General features: G+C 47.1%; 1 protein-coding gene across 1 annotated transcript in view; it reads left to right on the top strand.

Moving 5' to 3' along the window:
* LOC119379083 (substance-K receptor) overlaps positions 1–16,772 on the top strand; it is a 441,935-nt gene that overhangs the window by 72,279 nt on the left and 352,884 nt on the right. The gene's annotated exons all lie outside the window — the stretch shown is intronic.

Raw genomic sequence — 16,772 nt, 5'->3', positions numbered from 1 at the left:
AATTAGTCGTGTGTAAACTGTCTCGGTGCCACAAACTCCTAGATAGAGCCGTCACGAAGTGTCAGCTTTTAAACGGGTCTCTTGCCACTTTTAGGCACCGTGAGACCGGTCGGTCGCGTACACAGGACACGCATGCCTTCTAAACATCACCTGTGTTTATTTCGTTATATACCGTAAAGACGAGCTTGTTCCTGAAAAACAGACTCGCCTTCTTCTCAAGCGCACTTTTCTCTGGGTAGATTCGATTACCTTGAAACTAATTGCACGGGAACAAGATCTGCTCATCCGTTATGTCTTCCCGAGTTTGATGCGTAGCTCCTATTCACTTCAAAAAACCGTCTGCAACAAATGAGACCTCTTCTCCTTTTAACGATCAATCAGATCGACGGAACAATTTGTCCTCCCTAAGGGCATCGGACATCATAAGCCATCCCCAAGCGCTAGCTAATGAACGTGTACTGTAATTCAATCCAATTGTCCGCAGCTAAAGCCGCGGGCAAACCTTTCAGCTTTTTCTCAATTCAACAAAGGTTGAAGGAAAAAAAACTGAGGGTAATAAATTAACCGAATCAACTGCGCACTAATGAATTATCGTGCTCCTGTTAAGAAATGTTTATCCGTAGGTTCTTCAGTTTAGAAATCCAGTGAACATCATTCTCTAAGCTACTTTCTCTAAGAAGTCTCGGTCTACGATGAAAATCCCCAAGCGCCTAAAATATCACTGTGGGGATATTTTTCTAGTAAACCGCACCAGTAGTGGCTTATCTTTATCTACCTGCCCCCATGAGAAGCATTTCCCAAAAATCAAGAGCAGCCTAGACGATGATATCCGTGCTGTCTTCAGAAATAATGGCAGAACTTTTGATGAGACGGCTCGTATACTCTTCGCAACCATTAATGAAGTCTTCAGTAGTTAGTGATACGAATACTCTCGATAACGATGATCAGGCTCCGGCTCTCGCATCACATACTTGAAAGTCGCTGATAACTACAGCGTTGTTTAGTGGACTTTGGCATCACTAACCAGGAGCTCGAGCGCTGTTGCTTACATTTTTTTCTTACATTTCGCCACATTCGTTATAGCTACTATACATATTCATGATCTTCTGTGACCGTACCTTCGAGGAGAGTGTAATAATTTATTACGTTGTCCTTCGTGGTAGCCGAATATGGCGAGTGTCATCGGTAGCTGCCTGCTGAAAGCGTGTCCGAGCCTAGTCAACAAGGTAGTGGGGTGACGTCACACGCGCGCGGGAAGAAACAAATATTGACAGGGTAGCCGACAGCTGGGATCTACGTGCCGCTGACGAGTGTCGAGCAGCCTGGTGATTACATGGAAATTGAATAATGAAAGAAGCTTAACGAGGTGGTTGTAGAAACAGCAATGAAACTGCACAAGACCCAAGGGGAGACAAGCGCACTGTTTCTCGTGGATTTCGTCACCTCAAGATATGATAGCATGGTTAATCACCGAGCGTTTGGCAAAAAACAAACAAGGTTTCTTTGAAAGGGTGGTGTAGACGCTACGGCATTAGCGGGTACAGAAGAACTGAGCCAGGAGCCATCGTGTCGCCATGATAGAACGTGTTCTCACTTCTCCTTCTTCTTTGCCTTTTCTGGCTGGCTGCGTTTATTTATTGTTTTCTACATCCTGCCCCGCCCCAGAAGTAGTAGGCATTTCCAGGTGATGCAGAGCTTGAGCGGGTCTTTTAAAAACTTTTCCGTCTTGTGTCTTGAGGGTGTAAGCCCGCACCAGTCCATGACGATGAGGTTATACTTCCAATAGTCGACCTAGAAGCCAAAAACACAGATTCTTCCTGTCGTCTTGTAGTAGTTCGACACCGTCTAACATTATACATCGCTTGAATCTTGGAGGGCATCCATACGGAGGTCTTAATTTCAGGAAATACTCCGTCTTCCATCTTTCCCAACGATGAGGGTCCTGACGGTACTTCCTGATCACATCTTTCATGGTAGTCCGATGACAAGCTGATGTGTCACAGGAGTGGGGATCCGGATGAGCGATGAATGAATTCCCGACGAGTAAGTGTGCGCAGCATGCCAGATAGGGACTGAATATTCTGCAAGTTGTTCGTGATGTAGTCCGCTTCGTGTTCACCTTGACCGAAACTAGCAACTTTGTTACTGCATTTGAAGAACATTGTAAGTATTCTTCGTTGGTGTTCCAGCGCATACCTAGAACTGCTGCGGAACTGCTGTCACATTCTTGTAGACACGCTTTGTTTTCCTCAGAACCTTCCAGGAGTTGGATGTCGTTTCTTTCAAATTTCCGAAGGTTCATTACGGCGTTGCCCAAAATTGACTTGGCCTCGTTGTCCTCACCCAAGGCTTGGTCACAACTGTCGTCCCCTGGCCGCAAGTCGTCGACAGAGAAACTCTGCTTCGAAGTCCGGGCAAGTGTTCTGTCTTCTTCGCTTACGTTGTTTAAGTCGTGGTGTAGTACTAGAGAGTCTCGGCCGCCAGTCTGCTTGCTTGTCTGCGTAAACTGCAGATGTTTACCAGAAGGGCATTCTTTATAGTAAGTGATGCTCACAGACTCTATCTTCGGGAAAGACCAAGAGATCTCCGCTGCAGATTCTTCCACTGCATCCACTCGCAAGACGCTGATCAGATGAGTATCGCAGTCCAAGAAGGTCGTTTGGGAGACTGGTCCTTGTATTGTCCAACCGAAAATAGTATCGATCGCCACAAGACCTGGAACGTCTGGGCATCGGATGACTTCGCCTGTGATTACTTGCCAGAGATAATCAGATCCTATTAGCAAACCGATTCCGGTGTCTGTTGCGTCCTTAGGCCAGTAGTCATTCGCGAGCAATTTTCCTTTTCCTCTTAATTCTTGAATGAATGTGTTGTTGGCTGACGGCACATTCAACTCGTGGCAAATGGTAGGGATGACTACAGCTTCTATGCGGATGTCAGCCTTGTTGTACCTGTTTGGAAGCTGTATTTCAACCACGATCCGCTTTTCTGGTGCTGAAGAGCAAGTGCTTCCGAAGGTATTCAGTGCTAACCGTGTCTGCCTGACCACGTTCAGACTAAGCATACGAGCCACATCTTCCTTGATGAAACTTCTTTGGCTTCCTCCATCCAGAATCCCTCGAACGCATTGCCTCCTGTCTTTGTTGGCCAATTCAGTGCAGAATGTCTGTAGGTACACCGCGTTGTTCTTAGGTGGTTGGCCAGTGGACGACTCGTTATTGCAGGACGGAAGAGCGTTCGAAGAAACGCAAACCGTGGCGCTTCCTGAGGGGCCTGTTATCGTCGAAACCCTCCGGTAATTGGGGTCGCACATACTTGAAGCGTGTCTTCCGCGGCAAGAACTGCAGGTGAGCTTGACTCGGCAATCCTTCGCTCGATGTCCTCTTGACGTGCAGCGGAAGCACCGGTTGTCCTTTTTCAGCTGCTCTTTCTTGACAGCAAAAGGGATATCGGCGCTGCAGCTTCGCGTCCCATGTTGATGAGTACGGCAGAAGAAACATTCCCACCTTGCGACAGACGAGGCGTGCAAAACTGACGCCGTTGGGATGCCACTGTGTGTGCTGTCCTTGCGATCTTCAATGGAAGGCCTTGGATGTGAGAACGCGTGCTGCTCCCTGCTTTCTAGCTCCACCCGCATGAACAGCAAAAGGTCGTTCAGCTCGGCGTCCGAGGCAGTTGATGTATCTGCTGGTGCACCCGATGAAGATACTTGAGCAGGACTTACGTCAGATGACTGTGTCAAGGCGCGGTGTCGTTTTAGTCGAGTGAAGGAGAGACTGATGTCACGTGGTAGAGCCTGCTGCAATATGTTGACGAGCATAGCTGAATATGTCAGAGTAGGCACATTCAGGGCTCCAAGGCAGCGAATATTCAGTTGCGTGGCATCATACAATCTTCGAAAACCGCGGATGTCGTTAGTTGATGTCACGTTCGGAAGATTCCTCAGTGCTGTCAGATGGTGCTGAATAATCGTTGTTTTGTCGCCGAATCGTTCCTTCAGCATAGCCACAGCGTCGGCGTAACATGATTCGGTCGTCGGCAAACCCGCGATCGCTGCTGCTGCGTCACCGGCTAGGAAACTCTTCAGGTAATAGAATTTAGTGGAAGGCGTCAGGTCGTTGTTGAGATGAACAACTTGTTCGAATTGCTCCCAAAAGCCTGTCCACTGTGCGATGTCACCTCTGAACGTTGGGATATGCAGCTGAGGTAACCGGGGTGCCATGAATCTTGCGGGAGCCTCATTTCTGAAAGCCGGTTCTTCTGTGCTTTCACCACTGGGAGCTTGAGCATGACCGTTCCGATCTCTCTCCATTTGGGATATTCGGCACTGTAGCTCAGCAAGGATGCCAGCGGCTTCGTCCTGGTATTCAGCTATAGCTGTATATTCCTGTTCGATATTCTCTGTCGGAATATACTGCTCATATAGCTCGTCGATCTGAGAGAGCTCGTCGTTGCTAGCCGCGAGTCGTTCCTTTACAGCTGAGAGCTTCGCGATCTCGACGTCAGCGGAGTCAAGCAAGAGTCGCGCTTCTTGAATTATCTTCGTGTTCTGCGCGCGTCGTGCAGATCGCTTGCCTTTTAGTCGATCCATTGGGCGAACAATGCTGCTGGCCGAAGTCGTTGTACCAACGCCGATCTTCTCATCCACGATCCGTCGATTCCTCACCGCCCGCGACGCGAAGCGAGAGTAGATTCCTGGTCGCCGTGCGTAGAAGGAAGGCGCGTCCGCACGTGGGTTTTCGGCACCAAAATGTAGACGCTACGGCATTAGCGGGTACAGAAGAACTGAGCCAGGAGCCATCGTGTCGCCATGATAGAACGTGTTCTCACTTCTCCTTCTTCTTTGCCTTTTCTGGCTGGCTGCGTTTATTTATTGTTTTCTACAGGTGGTAAATTGGCTGGTTAAAGTCAATTTATCGACTCCCCTTCTTTCAGGATTAAAGGTTACTAGCTTTTATTACCCTTTGGCTCGTGACGTCACCGCAGCCACTGTTCATTAACACGGGGGCGGTGAATTAAGCATTGGTAAGCACATGCCAGTGGTACATGCTGAATCGCAACAGTTATCACGCGCTGAGGCGGCCGAAGTGTATAGTTCGTGGCCGTCACTCGCACATGGACCAACTGTAGGCAGACGGTGATTAGGTTTAGCAATGTCGTGGAAGCAAAAGTTGCGCTGAAAGCAGCCGAAATAGCTGTCGGTGCACACGAATTGCCGTACGCCTAAATTCCGAGTATCTCTTACACTATCGCTATATAAGACGATTCGGAGTTGCAAGCCCGAGTGCCGACGCATTAAAAACCGAAACGTCCCGTCAGAATCCGACCTGCGTTGCATACTTCTCCGGCATACCGCACTATGCACAAGGTTCTGGCTCAGCGCCTTCCCTATAGCGTGCCCTTACAGCGTCATTCCATAGCCAGGCGTAAGTAGACCGAGTAACACGAACGATGCTTTTTAGAGCGAAAGCTCTACTGCTTTATGCCTGGCGAGGTTATTCATCGCTCGGAATGTCATTGAACCACACAATGCCCCCCTTTTCATCTGAGGGGAGGGGGGGTGACACTGCGGTGAAACTTCGCCCCCCCCCCCCCTAATGAATACCCATGCGCAGGCCTATGGGACACATAGAGAGGTTTGCATAGAAATTCGGCCCTACTGTCGCAAACTTATATGACTACTGGCAGCGGAATTTTCGCTTGTGACCTTTATGCTTTACTTAATAGATTCGTGTGTGATAATTCCGAAATTAAATCGTAAATGTTCTAACGTATCGTATAATTAATGGTTGCGTCGTTGATTATGACCACTTTTGGCGGCTTTCAAAGCGCCCGCCTAAAATCATGATAAACTAGCGTCCCACCTTGGTGGAGCACCACAAGATAACGTGCGCTCAAGCTTTGGCGACATTAAGAGCGCACCTTTTGAATCGGGGCCAGGCGTGCGGAAGCGAATGAAACGACGTAGATGCTGCAGTATCAGTTAGGGCGTAACGCACCAGGCACGTTCTCCAGCCGAAATTCCTGCAGAACACCCGCCTGCCAAGCACCCGTTATAGTTTCAAGGATGTTCCCCTCAGAAAGAAGACCAGACCAAAGTCTTTTTTCCAAAAGCAAAACATTCCTGTAGGGGACGTGGGAAACCGAAGCCATACAATAATGTGTAAGATATAACGGATTTCCAGCCAGTGCCGAAGGGGGGGGGGGACGAGAAGAACGGTGGCCTAATCACATACCTTGTTCTGTCGTCCATTTCTTGTCCCTTCTCTGTTTCTTTTTTTTCCCGATACTTGCATGTACTGTAACACCGCTAAGAAGTATTGATCACCAACTAGTCCCCCACCAAACGTGATGTCTCTGCGCTTCTCAGTATATCGTCTCACTTTCAAACGCAGTCGCGGGCGCCGCACTCCAATGGGGGCGAAATTAGGTCCACATTATAAAAGAAGGTCCACATTATAAATTAGGTCCACATTATAGGTCCATTAGGTCCACATTATAAAAGAAGAAACGAAACCCTACGGGGCGCAAAAATTATTCTCAAGTTCCTCACTACGGCGTGCCTGATAACATGTTCGTGGTTCTAGCGCAATACACCGCGAAATTTAACCTAACTATAAGTCGTCGTCAAGGCTACCGTCTTCAATAAACATCCCTTACTGCACCGGGTTCGAAAGCGGAATACCTGCGTTCGGAAACAAAGCTATTTCGTTATCTTGAGAAGGAACGCGCCTTTGGCGATATCATATGGCGTTCTTGAAATCTGCTTCCGCATACGGAGGGTTTCGTAATTAGGTCCCACGGCTGAGACAGCTCGCTACTGGAGCTGTTATTATTATTACTCTTATACGCGGTAACAATCACTGAAAAGGCTCGAGTTTTAAGTGGCTTTATCCGGCGCATATTACCTGGCTGCTTCCCATAGAGTCATCTTTCAGCTGAACGATGAATTCTGGATGATCGTCGTTTGATTCTCCTCGGCGCACTTTCCGAAGTCTACCATCTCAGTGGTGCAGAAACTGTGTAAGGAGAGCCATGAAAAGTGAGAAGTTAGGATAGCGTATTAAAAAGAATACATATTTTTTTAACGTTAGGCAGACGCTTTAGAAGCGCACTAACAAAGGAGTGCGCCAGGAAAATATCGTTTTTTTTTAAACAGTCATTAGGGCCACAGTATGTTCGTCTTGCGAGATACTATACAGTGACTCCCGAGCATAAGCACAGTAGTTTTCTTTTTTCTTTAACGTTAGCGTATCTGGGGACTATATGCGTCAAGCACGTTTGCTGCGCAGCACGCAAATTGTGCTCGGCCGTTTCTCATCTCCCCACCGGAGTACTGTTGGATAAGCGTAAATACATGTAAGCCAATAAGTCCTAACTGCGAAATATTACACTATAGACAGCGAAGGATAAATGCAGCAAGGTTAACCAGATCGTTATATTCTGTTCGCTGCCTTGCACTGAGAAAGATAGAAACTGTAGAATAAATAATAAAGGGACAGAAGGGGAGACTGCGAAATCGTTAGGTAGTGCACGTGAACACGCGCGATAGCTTACACACGTTCAGGCGTTCGGTGGTTCGCCCAATAAACTTATCCGAAGTTGTCGCACTGTCTTATGTTCGGACATTCACTCAGATCACATTTGGTATTTCCGTGTATGGAATGTGCAGAATAATGCTCGAACTGTCTTTGCCATCGGAAAGTTCGATACAGCTGCTTTCTTAAAGCCATAAGTAAACAGGCCCCACCCTCTTTATATTTGCTGCCATTCGCGGCAGTCATTTGCTTATATTTCTAAAGTATGCGACGGGTTAAGTACAAAGTGTCACAATGTACAACTGTGTGTTATCATTTCTTTAGGCTAAATAATTTAAGCTGATAAGAATATTAAATCAATAAAGAAGCACGCGAAGAAGTAATTAAAGTATGAGTTTTAGTGCTAAAGCAAATCAGTTCAAAAGGTATGACGAAGTTGCATTGTGTTAACTGACTGATCGACCAACTGACTGACCGAAATGCGGAACTTGCATTCCCAAATGCGTAATGGTTCTGTGAGACAAGAGACACTTAAGGGCCCTGAAAGAACCTTCGCCACCTGTTGTTTTTTTTTAAACGTGCACTCATACTTAAGTGAACGAGAGTTTTTGCGTTCTGCACCTATCGAAATGAGGCTGCCTTAGCTGAAAATTCAACCCCTAGATTTTGACGGAGTGTAAATGTGTACATATTAGTAAACATTCGGTTAACAGGGCTGCATATTTCAGCAATGGTGCGTGTTTTGTGGCAGCCTACCAATCTATAAGTTTACTTTCAATGCATGTAATTATTATTGCGCAAATGTGCCTCGATTCTTTTGTCTTTCATCAATCCTGTCACTGCTCTGTCTGTGTCAACGTTAGTATTATTTCTTATTTCAACGATTACGAATGTGTGTTCAGCATCCATGCATCACGTAGATTGATAGCACGCTTGATGCTGTTTCACAGAATGTGCTATCATCCTTCATAACCACTTTCTGGAATCGAGTTTTTGACGGAAGCCCTTCTGGTCGGGGAGTCACATCAGAAAAAGTAATGGAGGAACACCGAACACAAAAGAATTTAAAAAAAAAAGACGTTACGCCTCCCCTCACGGGAACCTTGTTCACAATTTTGTAAACAAGGCTCCCGTCAGAGGAGCTGAAGCGTTTTTTTTTTCTTGTTATTTTTTAGTCGGTGTACCTCTTTTACTTTAAATAACAGATTTCCCATCCACATTACGTCCACTACCGCACTGATCACGGCGATGAAGTTCGAATTGAACCGGCAAGTGTCTGTGCTTTCCCCCAGAAAGCAGCAAGAATTGTAACGATCTTCCCTGATACATTACTGTCATGACTGATAACGGTTTCCGCGCGGCATTAGCTAGCGCTACTTGCCTAGGAAAATACCTTGAGGTAATATTTCATACGGGGCGCACTTCATTAGGCTTTTCGTTTGGCGGCATAGCTTTTTTCTTACCACTTACACTGATGCACGAGATCACTCGGAGTAGGATGGACGTACAAGCCGGGTTAGATTTTCGAGATACCGGTAACGATCCCGTAGAGCCCAGTGTTGCTTTAATTAATAAACGACTACAACACCACGTGTGTTGTGCAAGATTTCCAAACGCACGTCCCACTTGGATATTCGCTATAGAGCGAAGAGCCAAAAATAACTTCACATAACAATGTGTGCCTGAAAAAAAGAAAGAAAGAGAACGTGGTGTGATGGGTTTTGGGGGCACCATAATATTTCAATGGGCGAAGGAAATTTAGTAAAGACGGCAGTCTGCAGCTGTTGTGCCAGTGCAGGATATTCGGGAAATGGACCAAATGGAGAAAGAGCCATTCAGCTAAAAAGACACAAAAGAGGGCATTCGAGAACGACGCAACAAACGAAAAGTAAATAAGACACACAGTCAATGATGAAGCCCGTCCGCCAATGGTTCAATCTCCGAACCAGAACGACACTCATCTCCGTGAGAGCACCTGAGCTTTCGTATCCATCGGTCAGTCGTAACTTTTACTATTAGAGACTAGTTAGGGCCACGAAGCTTAACCGGGTTCCTTCATAGTATATCGGATCGGTCCTGGACAGACGCTAGCCAGTTGTTTCTTTATTTTTCATTGATATCTCCTTCTTCTTTACTTCGTGACAACTCTTCTGGTGCTGACCACAAACGGTTAGTATTAACTACGTCGTTTGTTTGTTTTTCTTCTCTCGTTCATTTTCCGTATCGAGGAGCGAGAGCTTAATTCCGGGCGTACCTTAGACCGAGACCAATCCGAAATTCTGCGCGAGCCAGGGCCATAACTAATTAGTTTTCTTTTTTTTTTCGCCGAGGATACTATAGTTATAACAACCAAGCTGATTTCTACAAACGGAAACTGAAACTGCGAGGAACGCGAAGACGGCGAGAAAGCCCATTTGATCTCATAGTTTGAAGATGCAGCCTGATATACGCGCGCTCTAAGCTTAATGAACGTTACAATTCGTGGCTTGAGAAAGTTTATTTAACAGAAAGTGAATATATATATATATATATATATATATATATATATATATATATATATATATATATATATATATATATAATGTTGATGTGCTTTCGAAGAAATTCACATTTAGCCTTTGCTTTTAACTGCGTCTATGGGCCAGGACACGCGTAGAAGTATAACTTATGCGGTCTATCAGCCCCGTGAAAGAAAAGGTGGATGTGTGGCTCTTGAACAAAGTAATTTCAAGGCCGCACAAGTACTGGTCAAGTTAATTGAGCTTTGCATTGCCCCACCGTGGTATAGTGCAAAACAACCTTGTCAGGATGGCCACCAAACGCAAGTGGCGCTAACTCGCTGTTTGCCCTTAGACACAGCTCCACCAGGAAAACTGCGTGATTGTATGTGCATAGTCTATAAAAAGCATCTTAGCGAACAGCAGAATGCGCGGCCGCTTCAAATTTACTAGGGTTTCACGGCAGGCTTGTTGGTTATCCATAGCATCCGATGTATCTATAGCGCATCCACGACGGGACAGAGCAAGAGACACATAACGCACATACAGCGCTAACACACACACACAAATTCACATAATCAAGTTACCAAAATTTTGAAAACTACGGGCTAAGTAATATGTATATTAAAATTACGTTTTTAAACTATCGTGCGTTCTTCAAATGTCGAATGTTACGAAAGCAGCAGCCGGGTTCAGACACCATGCTAACTCTATTTTATTTTCTAGACTAACGTGATCAAGCCAAATAGATCATGATGGTCTGAATCCAATTCGGCGATGGCTAAGTTTTTTTCTATATGAATTGGATCAGAAGGGGCGTATAGAAGTATTTAAAATCATTCACCAGGGGTTAACGCAATTGGGGTAATGAATTCTAACGTGTATTCTTCCCCATGATTTTTGAGAACTCGAATTGTTGTAGTAATTTGGCACGCACATAATGTCCATGAAAATGTCACGAGTAATAATATGACAGTTGAAATATAACGGCACAATTTCTGAAAAAAAAGTATTGTAACATAAGTTACGCCATCCGAGTGTGGGACTGAATCTCGTAGCGCTTTTACAACTTAAACGAATTTCTGTGAAATCATATGATGAATTTGGTAATCTAGAGCTAGTCGACAAAACAACAGAAGATACATTTCTTGTCCGTTTGTAATTTCGCTAGAATGAATAAACTAATGCATCGTTATTTATAACTATAGAGTCGATATTTGTTAATTGATTGCGGAGTTGCAATGCTTTCGTCGAATGCAAATAAAACTCGGCGATACATGCCTATTTTTATTCATTCAGAAGAAATGAAAGCGTTTCCAGTCGTATTCTCATTTTGCTCTGAAGACAGCATGTTTAAAATGGTTCTGAAAAATTCGTAACAATAAATACAACCTTCTCCCCACTCCCTCTTTACTCCACAGCAGAGCTCTCTCAGCTGCGTAGGCGCAGCCAGTGCAAACGGGAGTGGCAGGTTGTTGCACTGCCTGGTTCGGAGAGTTTTCATTTTACCGGATGGGGCGGCGGCTCGACTTGCTCTTCCGCATTTCTCTCTCTCTCTCCATATATATATATATATATATATATATATATATATATATATATATATATATATATATATATATATATATATATATATTATATATATATATATATATATATATATAGGGAGAGAGAGGAGGGAGGGAGGGAGGGAGGGAGGGAGGGAGTCCAACTTACAAATTAAAGAATTTACTATAACTTTAGTCTCTTAGGTGCCGACACCGCGATATCATTATGAAGATCTCTACGTAAGTGGGAGACTCCAGGTTCATTTTTCAATTTACACAAAGACATCGATCCACCTCGTAGCTCCTGGCTCAAAGCGAAAAAGGCCGCATAGGCTGCTACTCGTTCACTGCATAGCATGAAATCGATTCCCACAATGCGTGGGATCTGCCGAATTTCTTTTATTAACAGGCTTTACTTTCTTAAAACATGCAGCAGACAGTAGAGAGCGGGCTAATACTGGCACGGAAAGCTTTAATTATGCCAGTGAATTTAATTCAAGGTGACCGAAAGCAATTCTCAGATGGTAGCAAATACCATTTGCTACCACTAAACTTTGTGCTAAGCTGCGGCTACGAATCTTTCCGCCAAACGTTCTTTTCTGGACGAGTAATTGAACTGCTCATTGGTGACCGAACTCGTAGTAAAACCCTTTACTGATAAATCAAAAATGCGTACCATCTTTTCTCGGCACTTTTATAGGCAGGCATTACCCGTTTTTTATTGGCGAGTAAGTTTGTGCGAAAGCATTCACTGAGTGAATGTGTCGGGATTGCTTTGTGTTCTCGGTAGCATTTTTGTGTTCTCAAAACCCTTCGCTACGGGGTTCAAGACATTTAGGGCGTAGCTCTTAGGCGTCCGTTCCTGCGTTGAGTGGTGTCGCCGTTGGCGTCGGCGGCGTAACCGATAGCGCGAATGAGGACGAAAGAGAGCGAACGCGGAGTCTGTCGATATCACGAGCCACTGGCCTCTAACCTCGCTTTCGTCCCCCGTCACGCGCGCTGGCCCCTGGGTCGGAGCTCGTGCGCACGCAGGGCTGGCACATGCACTCCGGCTGGCTTCGCTTGTAACGGGGCTGTCAGCGTTTCGCTTGGTTCGCGACGCCTGCAATGCACAGAGTAGTGTGCGTAGCACTCGAGCGCTGGCAGTTTCTGTGGCAACATGTAAGGAATGTTACATTGCTACAACTGCGGATAGTCAAAACTTCATACAAGGTTGGCATTGCCCGAACACGAAGCTGCGCTCGGAATTCGCATTAGGCAGTATCGTAATCGTCGGTGAATTTTTCAACTTTTCATAGCTTAAGTCGTCGCTTCAGTTGTTCATCAACACAACATATTCTGCACGTGCACATCCGTTTAAGGGGCATTTTCCACTGAATATCTGACTTGTCACTGGCCCATGAGCCGAACTTGAAAGGACTGAAATGAAAAATAAGCGGGTATAAACCGCCCCCTGTGAAATAGCTGCGAGACAGGACGGCCAACAGTATGTTATCAATGGACGGGGACCTAAGCCAAGCTCTTAAAAAATATCATGGGCCGGCGCCAGCCAGGGGGGGCTCCACCCCCCCCCCCATGAGGCAGTCCGGGGGGGGGGGGGGGCAAGCCCCCCAGCCCTCCCGTACTCTCCGCCTATGGGGTTAGAACTGTATGCATACAGTTCTGACCGAGCGAAGACACTCGCCAATGATTAAGCAGTTCTTACTTGTCGTCGCTTCTCAAGGAGGGAGACGAGTCCTTTCTCGGCGAAACAACTTGACTTTTATACACAGCATAATACAAGGCAGTTATATACATCGGTACTTGCGCTGCATAACTCGGCAGAGCCGAAAAGTGCGTAGCACCGCTCCTGCGACAAGAACCCCCCGTGGGGAGCCGGGAGCCGTGTTTCAACACCTTGGTTGCTCCTCCCAGTTCTCCCTACGGCAAATCAAAACCACCCATCCCGCCAGGGGCGTAGCCAGGTTGGGGTAGGGGGGTTTGAACTTCCCCTCCCGCAATTTTTCGATTTGCATGTGCATATATACACGCCCACATACAAACGCACGCACGAACATACAAAAAGGATGGTTGAACCTGGAACCGTGCCTGGATCCTTCCTGTCCAGGCACGGCACAAGTGGGTCCGGCCGTCTACTCCCGGAACGATGGATGCCGTGTCCGTTGGGATACGACATCCATCCACCGCCCCAGCAAGGCACACACCGTCGACGCGCACACTCGGAGCACTCCGTCGCCGACTCCGCCTCAGCTGCGGCTTCCTCGGCGTCGTCCTTGTCCTCACCTACAACCTTTTGGTTCTCGTTGGGTGTTTCGCCTCGGCGTACCTCGTTCGTGTCTCAGAGACCTCCCAGGAACTTTCTCGTCCCACCCGTCCTCGCCGAGCAGCCTGGACACCCCAGGCCGGCTCGCGTCGTCGCCCATTGGCCGTCTCCCGGGGTAGTCTCGCCGCTGACACCTTCATCCTGCGCAGTCTCGTCTTCTTTGTCCTCAGCGTCACCGTCAGTTACTTTTTTTCCAGTTGTCAGCGCCGTCTTCACCTCCTGCGTTCTCCTAGTCTCCATCCTCATCAACGACGTCCCCTTCGCCATCCTGGGACTCCCCGGCCTCTTCATCACCATGCGGCGACTCCTCGAGCCGCTCAACGCTGTGCCGAGACTCATCGGCCTCTTCTTCGCCGTCCTGGTAGTCTCCAGCCTCGTCCTTAACGTTCTCCTCGACCAATTCCGCGAATTCCCCGTCGCTCATGTTCTCCGTGCCCTCGTCGTCACCGCAATCCTCGTCGTGCTCTTGTGCTGTCTCGTCGCACACGTTGTCCGCGTCACTAGCGCCGTCCGCATTCTCGACGTCCTGGGCAGTCTCAGTCTCGGAGGGCATGGTGTCTCCCTCAGCAGCGCTGTTGTCGTTTTCGTACTCCGCCCTCTGGTCGTCGCCAGGCGCTGGCGTGTGTTGTTGCCCCGTCATCCACGGCCCGCCGGTCTGAACACCCCTGTCCTCGAGGAAAGTGATGGTCGCCGCGTCGAGCCGTTTGAGTACCTCAAGTAGACGCGCCCACTCGGGAGCCATCTCTGCCGGGAGGATCTCGTTGGGCACCACAGCGATCACAAAGAAGTTATCAATGTCATTTCAAAGTGAAGTTTTCGTAAAGTGCATTTACCTGTCTTTTTGCTAAAGGGGGCATATATAAAGCTTTCGCATTGCCGAACCTTGTGTAGCCTATCCGCCGAATTAGCTGTGAAATGTACCAAAATCTGAATCGTTAATGCTTCAGCATTGTAGCAATAGTTAACGCGCGCGCATAAGCAGCAGTTCCTGCTGCTCTCGTTCAGCTTACCGAGAGTGGTGCTGCCGATGCCTTTTAAACCAAACTGCCCCCCCCCCCCCTCCCCCCAGCATTGCTTAACTAATGAGCAAGCTCAGCACGACAAATCAATATCATCATCTTATTTTTAAATGAGCTAATGCAGCTCTTGTTACCTCTTACGACGACAAAGTGTGCAACCTTCGCGTGCATAGGCGTGCGCAGAAGGGGGGCAGGGGGCGCCCCTCCCAGTCCCCAAAGAAGAGGGGGGGGGGGCGCAAAAGTCTGCCCCGTACATTGACTTAATAGGGAGGGGGGCGCCACGATGAACCTTCGTTCCCCCTGAAGGGGAACCCTGCGCACGCCTATGTTCACGTGCAATCACTGATCTCATGACCTCCATCTTATTTAGCGATGTAGTCCTCTGGAAGCTCGAGCTTCGGGAGCGCTAATGGACGCTGCGACAACATCGTGGTCGAAGACAATATGCAAAGGCGGTATAATGCAGATGAAGGCGGGCTACGAGACAGCTGCCCTAGCTCACTTAATCTCACAAGGCTCAGCTGTGGGGAATCACTGCTTCAAAGGTCGCCCGATATACCGAGCACCCTTCATACTGTATACCAGCGTTACGCACTCCCCTTACGTCGTTAATCCTTATATCGGCATCCGTTAACGCTGAGTAGCCAACCGAAAATTCTCTGATTAAGCGACCCGGCCTGCCCCTATTATTTCTGTCTTCTCTCTCCCTTACCTGTGACTATCCCATCTGAGGAACTAATCGATTTTCTGCGCCTTCATTAGCGCGCCTCGTTTTGGTTTTCATTTGCCCGCTTTGGTGCGTTATGCGCACCCAGCGGTGGTTTACTTTACGAGGAGACATAATATACGCAGATGACATACACTGTGCCATTCACACGCTTGTAAAAAAGGAAACTACTATAAAGGTATTCACTGTACCTGTGCGGCGATAAAGTAATGCAGAAGCGAGCGAAGAACACGAGTTCACAAAAAAATTGTCCTGTAGCAATTTTCGCAAACTAACTCGTTCACGAACAAAGCAGTTCAATGCAATTATTCCATTGTTTCTATCATCGCAGCGTTAACAGAGCACCGGAGTTCAATAGCATAACAAAAAAAAAAGAAAAAGAAAGGAAGAAAAGGTGTTTGGTTGAGAATCGCCTCGATTCCCGAGGTTCATTACGACTAGAAACGGGGACGCGTATAACTAAAAGCTACAGAAAAATTGAAAGTTCGCACGAGATCATTAAACGACGCAATGCTATGTTACTTTTACATGTCAATACTTGGGCAACTGATCTGGCTTGAGCAAATCCTTACTTGATTTGCGCAAACTGCTTGCAGACACGCCTTATATGGTTGCACCTATACGTTGCAGGCCAGCTCCGATGGTAGAACTAACTCTCCGCTTGGTGAGAGAGCGAGTTGATGCGTCTGGGTTGGGTTCTCACCTTCAGTAAGCTATTTCCTTTGTGCACCTCAGTTCATTTTCATTTATACCATAATTACTACACTTGAATTAAGAGCTACAAGTAATGCCCTGTATACTTTTCTTGGCTTGATGAGCTTGTGTCGAGCAAAGAAACGGGCCCCTCGATTCATTGCGTCTCTTTCCTTGAGTCCCATAAAGTAGAACATATATAACCCGCAAGGAAGCAGCCACACAGAATAAAGTTATCCGAAACTATATGGCATCAATTACCTCGGCGGCAGGCTTCAGCTGCAGAACGTCCTCGAATGTTCGCGGAGAACAGAACAACTTGCTCCGAGTTCACGGAAAATTTCCAATTGCCTCTCTCAAAATAGCAGGCTGTTTAATTATTGCACCGGGTGTGCGCATAATCGTTTTCTTGGGAGGAAACAGAATC

The sequence above is a fragment of the Rhipicephalus sanguineus genome, chromosome 1 (genome assembly GCF_013339695.2).
Source record: "Rhipicephalus sanguineus isolate Rsan-2018 chromosome 1, BIME_Rsan_1.4, whole genome shotgun sequence".
NCBI classification, from domain to species: Eukaryota; Metazoa; Arthropoda; class Arachnida; order Ixodida; family Ixodidae; genus Rhipicephalus; species Rhipicephalus sanguineus.
The sequence above is the reverse complement of the archived record's forward strand: the minus strand, read 5'-3'. Positions and strand labels throughout refer to the sequence as shown.